Genomic DNA, 14,324 nt, shown 5'->3' on the forward strand with positions numbered 1-14,324 from the left:
TTGACCTTGCCCATCCATAGTGGCATTAAGAAACACCAAAGAGACAAAGAGTGACACTTCTAGCATTAAGTATTATAAAAGTATGAGGAACTTACTTTTCAATAGATAACTGCTGTCCCAGCAAAAGCCCAATGTTGGTTTTAGCTAGCTTTTCTTTAATCTTCTGGATTGCAGCAGAAAGCTGATACTGAAACCATGTCTGCAAGTTCTAAACTAAATGAGTTTGATGGTGTCAGCTTAACTGGAGCCAAAATAAGCCTACAGTATATGTTTATAGTCTCTGTTTTATACATGTCTGGAGCAAAGGAACTATTGAAGTTGAAATACTTCTCACCCCTAGAGAGGGTACTCCTTCAATGTCATGACAAAGGTTACTGACAGGTCACCATGGAGAAGACAGTTTCTGGATATCAGAATACAGTTTCTAAAACCTGTCAGTTCACTTTTACGAAAAACAAATTGTAAAAGTATTTTCATAAGAAAAGGAACACACACACACATATTTGTGCACATTTACATGTTGGGGTTTAAAATATTTATGTTCAATGTACATACAGAAAAGTATAAATTGTACCTAGAACTACTGTTGTATTTGGAAGCAATTTTACATTGAATTTGTATGAAATACTACCAGAAATAAGAAAACTTCACTTCTACATTGATACCAAAAAGTCATAGCTTTGCCTAGGTTAATAGTGAGCATTACTGATAGATGCTATAGGCTGGTGAATCAGATATGAAGAATACTACCCTCATTTCAAAGGAACAGAAAATTTTCAAATCTTTGAGCATACATAAAAGACATTTATTTTTATATAAAGTGGTCAACATTTTAAATTTCATTTCTCACTGCATCCCCCACTTTTTTGAGCAGAATGATTTTCCAAATGTTGACTTTCTTCAGTTACAAAGACAAATTCTTCAAAGGGTGTTCTATCCTCATTATTACAAATTTCATTTTAATGTTCAAGATGTTGGTATATGTAAATAAGTATGTGATCTAATGGACCACCCTCAGTATTGATTAACTTATCTATGTGATGTCTTGTTGCTGTTGCTATACTGACCTCTGCAGGCTTCTGAAGTTGGGAACAATTGTTTACTTTTGTGCATAGCGCTGTCAGCCATTGTAGAGTAAAATGAAGGAGTTTATTGTCACCAAGGACTTGTACACTTTAAACTACTGATACACTTTCTTTTTATTTTACCTTTGATAAAGAACTTCATGCACATACATATATATGTTTGGAAGAACCATTTCAAAAGCAATATTGGTCATTTTTGATTACTAAATAAACTTTTTGCCTGCTTAAGCTGAAATATCTCCCTTAAAAATAAACATTTAAAAGTCATTTTTACATTTACTATAGGAAAAGATTATTGGTGGGGTAGTAGTTGCAAAAATTTTAGTTAAAAATTGTCCCTTTGCAAATAAAATATGTTGACTCTGATTTTCTCCTGTGTGCAGTTTGGTTCTATTTTTCCATCTGTTACTACTTAATAAACACTTTCACTTGCAAGTTAGGGGACCAATTGCAGACTTACTGAAGCTCAAGGAAGACTATCTATTACTTCTGACATAAATATTATAAATAGTAAATAAGTTTTCTGAAGTATCTATGCTAAATTGAATTTTATCAAGTAGAACTGTACATTACCTGTAAAGAACTAGTGTTTTTTTTCTAGCTTAAGTCTTTTTACCCCTCTGTAATTTGTTTCCAACATTTACTCATGCCAAACTATAACTTTCCAATTAGTCTCTGACACTTCTTTTGCATGTATGTATGTATGTATACATTTGTATATATTTGTATACAGTTACAGGACATGGTCCTGTCTGGTTGATTTGCAAAGCAGTGCCCCAAATTTTATTTTTGTTAGCAACAAAATCATGTTGAACTGCAGCTCTGTGTAGGCCTATTTGTGGTTCAACAAATGACAAAATACAGAATACTTAAAAATTTGGTCCTGGAAATGTATTTTTGTCTGGTTTATGTTTTCCTTTGCTTTCCTTGCATTACTGATTTTAGTAGCTATTTCATCCATTTCCTATAGCTACCCAAACTATTTTCTTAAATAGATATAGGAGATATTCAAGCAGTTTCTAGCTCTCCAAAAAGTAGTGAAATCATTTATGAAATGATCTTTCACTATGCACCTTTGAAAACTGAACTGTGGTATGTTCTGTCACCTTTCCTCCATTCACAAAACTACAGATGGTACTGACTCTAGTAGTTCATCTCATCCTAGCTGTTGACAACTGAATCCTGTGTCCTAGAATTTAAATAGTCTAAGATGCATTATAAGACTATCATTTGAAACATACAGTAACAGTATTCAATCAGTTTAGCCTCCCCAAAATGCACTTTCATGTGAAATATACAGACACAACCAGGACAAAAAAAGTGTCCTTAGCATACTATCCTTAAGAGTTCTTAGAAGAAAAACTGGGAAAATGTTAATAGTGACTATTAAATGTTTTATGTGTGTTCCAGTTATGTTTCTGATAAGTCCTATGTTACAGATACAGAGTGAACTGTTTACCGATGAAATACATAATGTCTAGAGTTTGGTTCAAAACATTCCAGTGGGAATGCTGGGGTGGGGCAAAGAGTGGTTGGTGAATATACAGATGAAACAGTGTCTTTAATAATCTAGGGTGTGAACACCTGGGGGTTCACTATACTATTTTCTTTATATGACTTTTTTCTCAATAAAAACTTGAGAATAACTAACTAATTCACACCTTATTTTCACAATCATTCAACTGAACCATCATCTCAAACCCGGGTCACTGAGGTTCTTCTCTATCTATACTTTTCTAACACGAAAAGCTACACATTGTAGATCTGGTCAGTTTCATGCTCACTGATGACCCCACCTGTCCTTCCTTCTACTTTATGATGCAACATTTGATTTCCCAACCACACTACACTACTCTACACCATGATATTTCATGTCTGCATGGATTATTCCACCCTGTTCTCCATGTGTCTACTCTTCCTCTTGTTCCTTCCTAAGTGTACCACTTCTTCCCAAAAATCTCTGATTTAGTTAAAACCTCAAAAATATGGCTAGTTATGCAATGCAACTTTTCTCTTACAGCTCTACTTTACAGTTTTTATTAATGCTTAATCACACATTGTATTTTATCTGTTTACAGATATCCAACCTAAAATATTTAAGATTTCATTGAACGTAATTTCACTGAATATAAGGCATGAATCTTATTTCTAATTACATTTTACTTCCCTACTCTTGTTTATTCTCCCCTTCCTTATTCTTTCTCACTTGTTTTTTATTCATGTTTTACTGTTACAATATAAGTTCTCATGATGGCCTTAAATTATCTGGGGTACAATTTGGAGCAAATATAAATGAACTAACAATCTTTCTAACTAATTGTGAAACTCTTCAGGACAGTTAATGCCTCTTGTTGACTTGTATATACCCAGCAATAAAGCTATCTTTAAATGAATTGAGAAAGCAAATAAAACTTAAAAGAACAGCTGGTAAATTATTGGTAAATAGAAGGAGGACAGTGAGAAATTGCTAGAATCATCCAATTTATGAAATGCTCTAAAATAAATACCTAAAACTTTATTTTTCATTTTATATATCTTAATGTATAAAATTATTATTTTCTTGTTACATAGAACCTGATGTACTTTATTGACTTACAGCATTGTTATTATCACTATTTATTAGAATTATGTAGTATTCTTTTATTTATTTATTTATTTATTTATTGTTTTCCCTTAGAAAAACAAATACTTAATAGTTATAATGTGAGATCAAAGTACATATTATTTCACAGGTTGGTAGGTTTTTGACAAATTGTAGGTTATCATGAGGACATATTTGTACAATGCTAATTTACAAACATATTTTCAAAATTAAGTATAGTTTTTATCTCAATTAAGTATTCCTTTATTTATTATGGTGAAATTAATAATCAACATATAAAAACTAATGGGAAAGTGAAAGATATAACTCTTCTGTTAAGTGTTTTCACGTAATTTCAGTCACCTTTAAATAATATTTCTGGATTATGAATAATTATAACTATGGGCTATAAAATCTAACTTTATTAAAATTCATAAATTTTCAGAATAGGAGAATGCCATATGCAAATATTTTTAATATAGTAGACTGGTATGGTAGTATTCAGTCTAAAATTGAATAGAACTATTAGATCATATTTTGGGTGTTAAATTGTCACAGATATAATTGTACAAATACCAACAGGAATGGATAGAAACTTAGTTGTTTTAGGAAGGAATGGAGATATTACTATAATCTTCCTGTGTTTAATATTAACAGTTTTAACCATGATTGTAAATAGAAGCAATGGATTGGCTTTATCAAGGGATAAGTTCGGGCACCTTAGGACTTACACAATGTGTGTGTCCATGAACTGTCCCTTCCCTCCCTCACCACTACTGCAAAGGGATTATGCTGTGGCTTTCAGATCAGCAGTCAACAAAGCAATCAGATCCTCCAGAAGAGGAGATCATTTAGCAAGTTTAAGTTATGCTCCCAAAGCTGCTTCCAACTCTTTCTACAACATTATCATGAAGGGGGATATGGGTGAGACAAAAGAGGCTTCCTTCAATTTGGTGTTTCCCTCCTAAATTGGTGAAGAGTGGGAAGTAATAATAATAAGGAAAATTGTAACATTTATTCCCAGCTCATTATTGCCATACATTCTGCTAAATTCAAGGTTCATAGGCCCTTGCTATAAATAATTTGTGTGATTTCAGATTGAAATGCTTTATCTGAATCTTTGTCTCTTTTTAAAAAGCCTCTCAAATGGTGAAGAAGGACCAAGAAGTAGCTGAGCACTGGGGCAATGAACCTGAAGGGGTTTCGGATTGAGACTTAAAGATAATTCATGACTCTGGTTACTGAAGGTCATTGATGCAGTGCCACAAATGAATGCTTATTTTATTTTTGAGATAGAGTCAGAGCATGAGCGGGGGGAAGGGCAGAGAGACAGAGAGAGACAGAGAGAGACAGAGAGAGACAGAGAGAGAGAGAGAGAGAGAGAGAATTTGAAGCAGGCTCCAGGCTCTGAGCTGTCAGCACAGAGCCGGACACAGGGCTTGAACTCATCAACCATGAGACCATGACCTGAGCCGAAGTCAGACCCTCAACTGACTGAGCCACCCAGGCACCCCATGAATCTTTGTCTCTTCATTTATTCATAATAAGTATTGTTTAAAGATTAAAAACCTAGAGCTGGACAATAAACAAAAAACAATTTACCTGTTTTAATTTTCTAGGACAAATAACAGGTTCAGACAGTATAATATTCTTCTACACTGAACCCAAAACTTAAGCCGAGACACTCTGAGAATTAAAGAATTATTTAGAATATCTTTAAATTTTTATATCAGAGGCAAGGTATGATTTTATAATCACAGCCTCAGATGTGCAAAATTATAGTATTCTGTATTTCTCTATAAAGCTAAGTTAGCTCATGACCCTCCATTTTTGCATAATCCTGTCATTTTTAGGTACACTCAGCCACTTTCAGCTTAAATTTGACATTTCAAGATTATATTGACTTCCCATGTTTCATCCTATCTCTCTCTATGAGCAAGAGAAATTCAGGGAGGTTGGTGGGGCTAAACTTGTCCATCACTATCCTCCAACTTCCTGTAACTTACACAATTCCCTTAGAAGCATTCATTTGTGGCATCCAATATTATTACATCAATGAACTCCAGTAACCAGGGTCATGAATTATGTTTAGGTCTCAATCTGAAACCCCTTCAGGTTCATTGCCCAGTGCTCAGCTACTTCTTGGTCCTTCCTCGCCAACTGAGAGGCCTAGAAAATTTAATATAACCTCCCATGTACTGTATTGGATCTAAGAGATGCTGTATGGCTACCTATGGCCAATTTAAAAGTAAAAAATAAATGTTAAATAGTAAAAGAAACAGGCAAAGGTAATTACTGGTATATGATATTTAATTCATATATTCCAATACTAATAGAATGACTACTTTTATTTGGGGGAAAAATCCCAGATCCAACAGAAGTTTTATGATATCCCAAAGAAAATTTTTAAGCATGTTTTTATTCCAGCTTTAAAGATGATCCCTATATAGCTTGGGAGACTTAAAAAAAAAAAAATACATGCTTTGGCAACTTATTAGAATCTCAATCACCCCTACTATCCATTGCCCACTAAAACGAAAGGACTCTAATTAGAAGTGGTATGGGCTACTCATTCACAAACATAGTTAAAATCTAAAGGGATCATATCCTAAAGTCTTTATAAAGTCAGTGTGACTGTTAGGGATACAATTCAGAAGTAATATTTATAAAAATTATGATCACCTTACTGTACGATGTTTGATTTCTAGTATAGCCTACTACTTTAATCATTGTGAGAATTAAATAAGTGATTTTTATTAATAATTGTATTTGTTCAGATTCACTTGATAAGTTAAACATTTTACAATTCTATTTATGCTGAATCTAAACATTCTCCACTTCTCTGGCTAATGGTAGATAACAAGCTAACATAGAACAAGATATCATTCTATTATAACTAGTTAATGGTATGGAAAAAACATCAACAGAAGCAACTTCTCTTTTCCCTTTTATAAGGTGTAGTAGGATTCATCTTCAATCTTTCTCCTCACCAATATGACTACCACTGCCACCATATATATAGTGAACCACCAATATTAAGGGACCAGGATCTCAAGTATGCTGTTTATTCTAAATACAATGTACTTTTTTCTTCCAATAAGAGATTAGCGCATCATCCTGCTGATTCAATCTTAATGGAAATTTTACCCTACCAACACATGTAACCACTTAATTCTTTACCTTATTTTGACTAGGGTCAGAACAGCTTTACTAAGTGATTGAGTTTCTCTACACTTTGGTCTAAAATGTAAAGAAAACAAAGATGGCCAAATGGCACATATCCAAAGCATTCTAAAAAGGTGATAAGTGTGCTTTATAAACTGGATAATTTTATAAGTGAAAGACTGTATTACTAAAACTTAGAACATCTTTATCAGGAAAAAAAAAAACATTTTCTGTTATATATTAGATCATGTAAGTCAGCACTGTACATCTAAGGGTTTATGTTTTTGTTTTGGGTGGGAGGGTTGTATTTTGTTTGTTTGTTTGTTTGTTTGTTTTACTGATTGGAAACAATTGAGCTGTGTCATATTGAAAGGTCATAAAAGAGCTTCAAATTCTGGGCAACTATGTGATTGGTGAATTAAAAGAGAAAAGTGTTAGACTGAATTCACAATATGTTTTCACATTTATATATTTGCTAAATTTTCATAGTTCCTTTTTTCCTGTCTCTTGTGCTTTGTGATAAAATGCAGAATGGAGAGAAAAATGACTATGAATCACAAGCCATGTGTTCTACCCACACCATTAACTAGTTGTCAAATTTGTGATAAGCCTATTAACTTCTCTGAGCTTCATTTTTCTTTGTGTTTCCTTTAAAACATTAATAATACTCATATTCCTTTCCTTTATTTAATATACTTGACATCCTTGAGGTCCTGAATAAAAGGAAAGGACCATACTGAAGGAGCAGTCTCAGGTTTAGATAAATGTTCAGAAAGTTCCTGGACCTAGTATCTACATCACAGAAGCAGATAAACAGTAATAATAGACCTGATTTCTTAGCTGAGTTAAATGATGGATTTAGCTCAGTACAATGCTCCCAACATAAGTAACATGGTTACTACTTGTGTATGTCCAGAAACAATGATGAGATTCAGAAGATAATTAAACATTTAAATACAGCAATAAGCACAGTATCTGCTGCTTCATATAATGGGAGAAATTATACAAGGCATATTTAAATCAAATAGTTTGAATTACATGTTATTTATATGCTGGGCCGATTTTTTTTCAGCTATAAAGCTAGGAAACAATATGTATTATTTGTCCAAATTTGTGTTTGATGAAACTCTAATCTATCTTGTCTCTAATTTTAAAGGGGAAACTCCTCTCCTCCCATCTAGAATAACATGAAAAAGATGCAATGTCAAAGGATAGGAGGGAAGCAGCAGGGGAAATACTAGTTTGCGCTGAAACAAAATAGTGGAAAACAGTACGTATTACTTAAGTGAGTTATACTGGATAGAGCTTGAGCAAAAAAGCTCTATGTAAGAGCTTATATCAAACTTACTGTTTGTCAGGCACTGTATATATATATATATATATATATATATACACACACACACACATATACATATATACACATATATATATATGTATATATATATAATTAATTCTCATATTCTACATAAGATAGGTTGGATTACCACCCTGCACAAGGTACAGGGGTACAGAAGGATTAAGTGTTATGCTCTAGAACATGAAAAATTTTAAACTGGTTACTCACCCCAAAACTACTACATCTATAGTTTCTAATGTTTTTCATTTGTTCATCTTATATTCACATAGTAACTACTTGCTTATTATTCTTAACACAAAATTAATTCTGTAAATCATTATGTTTTAATTTCTCCATATTTTAATATATATTATTAGAATTTCAGAGCATTTTTCTATTGAATGACAAGTCACCGTTCTATCTCACTCATATGGATTGAAGTCATTTTAATGAACCTCGATCTCTAACTTCTAAAATGGACGTCACATTTGTAAGAATTTATGAAAAGAATAAGACTGGTGTAGAATGCTGTAATTAGGTGTATAATAAGAGCATCACAATTTGCAGTGCATCCTACAGAGGAATAGCCGCCTACTATGATTTAACTAGGATTGGGCAAATGTGCAGCCCTCAGCGCCATTTATGAATTAATCAGGTGCACAAGCACCTCTTAGGAGCCTTCATACCGAGTGAAGAAATCTCCTAAGGGACATCATATTAAAACAGCCCTACAAAACTCATTAGTAGAAACTACATCTTCCTATTTTTAATTTAAATATATAATAGAAAAAGAAACAACCTCTTTCAATCTATCACTGGACTTGAATTAGGGTCATTGTAATGCAGAAATTACTAAAGTTTTTTGTTTAGTTTCTGAATAAATGCATATTTTATATCCATGCAATTCCAAAACTAAAAGAACTATGGAAAAAACATTTTTGATATAGCTAATGATGTATATAGAACACATATGCCTTACAAAGTTGCAAACAGGCACACATAAATGCTTTATTTCATCCTGAAGGCAATACAAAATGTTTGTAGTTAAAATAATCCCTTTGCTTAATTTAAGCCAATGCCATATGACTTGACTATTATCAGCTTTGAAACTGAACCAGAAATTAGGCAAAGTTGTAAAAAAGTCACTTTTTTTTTTTTTTTTTTTGCCTAGCTATTACAGAAATACTTTTTAATGCTTTCAGGCAGAGCAGGTAATATAAAATTTCCAATACTGACTTCTACTTGAGACAAGGATACACTTTAGGAGTTATTAGCACTCTGCAACTTGTGTTAAGTCTGACATTCATGATGTCTCCATTATTAAATAGATACTAGTACGTACTGATTTTCTTATAAAACTTAATAATGGTAATGACCTTTCCTTTAGGAATTGGGTTTCCACACTGAAAACACAGGTAGATATATAGAATTTGATGCCAGACACAGACTGTAGCAGGCTGTTGAGTTTTTATAAAGAGAGAAGTTGAAATGCATTTTTCACCTTGGGCTTTGAACATTGGTGTGCCATCACGGTCATCAAATGTATATATTTCAGTTCATAGTGAATATAATTAGTGTTACACTCAATTTATTACCTGATTCATTGTCCATATGCCCCACTGCATCATTCCACTGTCGTGATTTGCACACCAGAGGATCCTATTAAGCGAAGAGCAGATGATAGTACACATATTTTTCCTCATGTCACTTTGTTCTATTTAAAAAGCAGTATTCAGCCAAATTTTTATGACCATACAGAGGCTAGTAACTTATAGATATAATGCCACAATCCTTAACCTTATTCACAATCCAAGACTAAGGCTTATTCAAATATGATGTATTTAATGGTTCAGTGGTCCTATTAGTATTGCTTTGTTTTTCTCCAACTTCAGAAATTCTAATAATCAAAAACTCATCATATAATTAAATATTTCACTTAATATTAAATGCATGAAATAGCTATTAGTGGCCTTCATATTTTTCCTGGCCATGAGACTGTTGTGTAATCCATTAAGTTGTATGATCATCAAGGGCCAAAGAAGAGAAACCTATTATAAAACAATCATATCAGTGCATATCAAGAATAGAGAAAATTCAACAGTTTCTTTGCATTCAAAAACACTTTCGGAGTATTATAAAATTTAGGTTCTTCTCTAAGCCTATCATATTGACCTGTACTATATAGCTAGTATTTTACCTTATCTCCAATCACTTATACAATTAGCAATGAGCAATCAAAAATGACATATCAATTGTTAAAGCCTTTTAAAAGGGCATGATAATTGAGCTCAACCAAATCTAAGCCCAATTCAAATCTTGGCTCTGATTTGCTACCTATATTAACTCTCACAATCTTTGGAAGCTTCTGCTCCCTTGACCAGAATCTTTTGAGTCCTATTAGTGTGTTTCTGCAGGCATTTTTGCACAGCATGAAGTGCTGGATAGATACAAGCTATCATCTGAATGTCCATCCCTTTCCTAGATGATAGTGTCATCCTCTATCACTGGTAAGCTCCACACTCAACATATTTTTAACAGTGTATTGACTTGGTCTTAATTAGTATGCACATGGAAAGGCTTACTCAAATGACAAGCAAATAAGGAAGTTTAAAATTATTTTCCCTTTCATATGGGCCATGATGACAGATTGGGAGAAAGTGGCATTTAGCTGTAAGAATATGTCAGAAGACATGTCTCTAAAGTGAGACATTGGGATCACCTGGCAATTAAAGAGTAAAATATGTTTTCATTTTGCCCAGTAAGGACTCAGCCATCTGGGGCTTTGAGAGAGCCATGGCACTGAGTGACTGTACTATGGACAAAAAATCCTTGGTTTTTAAAGTTTGCTGAAGACTAATAAGCTATATTAACTTGAAAGTGAGCCATTTACAAACCCCAAGCCTCACTTACCTCATCTGTAAAAGGTGACTATAATCAAAATCAGGGATTTTTAAACTTTCATTCTTAGAAACTTAGGAGTCTATGGCATAACTCAAAGGCCTCTGAGAGAGGTAACCAAAAGCAGCACAGGGAAACATCCAGGCCTCTGCCCCATTTCAACAACATCAATTTGTTTTCTACTTTGAGCTTCCCCTAATTTCCTTCAAAAAGAGTGGGGGTGGGGAGAAGGTGTGGGAGTGGTAATGCTATTTAAAAAGTCAAAACCACTGTTTCTACATAATCTATGAGTTTCATTCAAAGATTTTTTTTAATTTTTAATAACCAAATGTTTTTTAACATTCCAATAAGCATCTCTTATCTAGAGAGTTATAAATACTCTCACTCAGTTATCTATTCACTTAAACACATAAAAGTACTATGTAAAATCAATGCACAGAAATCAGTTGCATTCCTATACACCAACAATGAAGCGACAGAAAGAGAAATCAAGGAATCAATCCCATTTACAGTTGCACAAAAAACCATAAAATACCTAGGAATAAATCTAACCAACGATGTGAAAAATCTATACACTGAAAACTATAGAAAGCTTATGAAAGAAATTGAAGAAGACACAAAAAAATGGAAAAACATTCCATGCTCCTGGATAGGAAGAACAAAGATTGTTAAAAATGTCAATACCAACCAAAGCAATCTACATATTCAATGCAATACCTATCAAAATAACACCAGCATTCTTCACAGAGCTAGAATAAATAATCCTAAAATTTGTATGGAACCAGAAAAGACCCCGAATAGCAAAAGCAATCTTGAAAAAGAAACCAAAGCAGGAGGCACCACAATCCCAGACTTCAAGCTATACTACAAAGCTGTAATCATCAAGACAGTATGGTACTGGCACAAGAACAGACACTCAGATCAATGGATCAGAATAGAGAACCCAGAAATGGACCCACAAACGTATGGCCAACCAATCTTTGACAAAGCAGGAAAGAATAGCCAATGGAATAAAGACAGTCTCTTCAGGAAGTGGTGCCGGGAGAACTGGACAGCGACATGCAGAAGAATGAACCTGGACCACTTTCTTACACCATACACAAAAATAAACTCAAAATGGATGAAAGACCTAAACATAAGACAGGAAGCCATCAAAATCCTCGAGGAAAAAGCAGGCAAAAACCTCTTTGATCTTGCCTGCAGCAACTTCTTAATACGTCTCCAGAGGCAAGGACAACAAAAGCAAAAATGAACTACTGGGACCTCATCAAAATAAAAAGCTTCCGCACAGAGCAGGAAACAATCAGCAAAATAAAAGGCAACCAACAGAATGGGAGAAGATATCTGCAAATGACATATCAGATAAAGGGTTAGTATCCAAAATCTATAAAGAACTTATCAAACTCAACACCCATAAAACAAATAATCCAGTCAAGAAATGGGCAAAAGACATCAATAGACACTTCTCCAAAGAAGACATCCAGATGGCCAACTGACACATGAAAAAGTGCTCAACATCACTCATCATCAGCGAACTACAAATCAAAACCACAATCAGATACCACCTTACACCTGTCAGAATGGCTAACATTAGCAACTCAGACAACGACAGATGTTGGTAAGGATGCGGAGAAAGAGGATTTCTCGCATTGCTGGCAGGAATGCAAATGGATGCGGCCACTCTGGAAAACAGTATAGAGGTTCCTCAAAAAACTAAAAATAGAACTACTCTACGACCCAGCAATTGCACTACTAGGCATTTATCCAAGGGACACAGGTGTGCTGTTTCAAAGGGACACATGCACCCCAATGTTTATAGCAGCACTATCGACAATAGCCAAAGTATGGAAAGAGCCCAAATGTCCATCAATGGATGACTGGATAAAGATGTGGTATATATATACAATGGACTATTACTTGGCAATGAAAAAGAATGAAATCTTGCCATTTGCAACTATGTGGATGGAGCTGGAGGGTATTATACTAAGAGAAATTAGAGAGAAAGATAATTATCATATGACTTCATTCATATGAGGAATTTAAGATACAAAACAATGAACATAAGGGAAGGGGAGTAAAATATATTATTTTTTTGGGAGGCGGACAAAACATAAGAGACTCTTAAATATAGAGAACAAACAAAGGGTTGCTGGAGGGTTTGTGGAAGGGGGGATGGGCAAAATGGGTAAGGGACATTAAGGAATCTACTCCCGAAGTCATTGTTGCACTAATATGCTAACTAATTTAAAAATTAATTAATGAAAAAAAATTTTTAAATATTCTAATGGAAAACATTATTACTGTAACATGTCTAGCAGGCTGCAAAGACCCAGAGATGAGTTACCTGTAAAGTGGTGCACCAACCATGTAATGGACCATTTCAGGGTGTGTTTGGGGAGAGGAGTAACACAAAAAGAAAAAAAAAATTATGTCAGGATTTAAAAGAGAATAAAAATATAATTTTTCTTTATTAGCTCTGAAGAATTGAGGTACCATAAGGAATGGTGAGAAAGCTATAGAAATTAAATGGGGATAACATGGGACAATAAAGATCAAGTCAGTTATAGTTATATGGCGATTTACCAATGAATCCCATCTCTGCAAGGTTTAATCACATTATTGCCTTCCCCAGAATATCCCAAGATGTTTTCCAAGACTTTCAAAAATTATAAACCTTCAATACACGAAATTCTATGTCAATCAATGAATTTCTTTTCTTCCTTTCTTTATTCCTTTTTTCCTTCCTCCCTCCCTCCAAGGTCAATTTACTAATAGAAAATGGACAAAGGGTTCTAAGAAGAACATATTGCTTTTCAATGTCTAAACTCCTCATGTGTGTTATTTCATCATTCCATAACACATTTTGAATCAGCTATACCCCTTTGCCAGGAATAAAGACTCTCACTATTTTTGTTGTTTTTTTTTTACTTTAGGTATTATGAGACTTCTGTCTTACCAGGTGTCCCTGGTCTTTGGTGTCTAATTAGCCTCAGAAAAGCAAACATATTCCCTTTGGCTACCAAAAACCGTATTGATAACAAACATCAAATGGGTTAATCACTGTTCTCTTACAAGGACTTCAATGTATGGTGGGATGTAAATATCAATCTCATATAATTTCAGTTTGCAAGCCTCTAAATATTTGTCAGAGATCTGGTTTCAATTAAACACACCTAAAACATTTTTTTGTAGAAGAGAGCTGTTATTAATTGTGTATTTAAAGCTAAATTATGCAACTATTCTTAATTTAGAGCTACTG

At 33.8% G+C, this 14,324-nt stretch overlaps 1 long non-coding RNA gene across 1 annotated transcript in view; it reads left to right on the top strand.

Moving 5' to 3' along the window:
* Positions 1–14,324, top strand: part of LOC102951881 — a 52,574-nt gene that overhangs the window by 18,379 nt on the left and 19,871 nt on the right. The window contains exon 4 of the long non-coding RNA XR_006214526.1: positions 7,988–8,101. This is a non-coding gene — a long non-coding RNA (uncharacterized LOC102951881). The remainder of the gene's footprint in view (positions 1–7,987; positions 8,102–14,324) is intronic.

The sequence above is a fragment of the Panthera tigris genome, chromosome A2 (assembly GCF_018350195.1).
Source record: "Panthera tigris isolate Pti1 chromosome A2, P.tigris_Pti1_mat1.1, whole genome shotgun sequence".
Taxonomy (NCBI): Eukaryota; Metazoa; Chordata; class Mammalia; order Carnivora; family Felidae; genus Panthera; species Panthera tigris.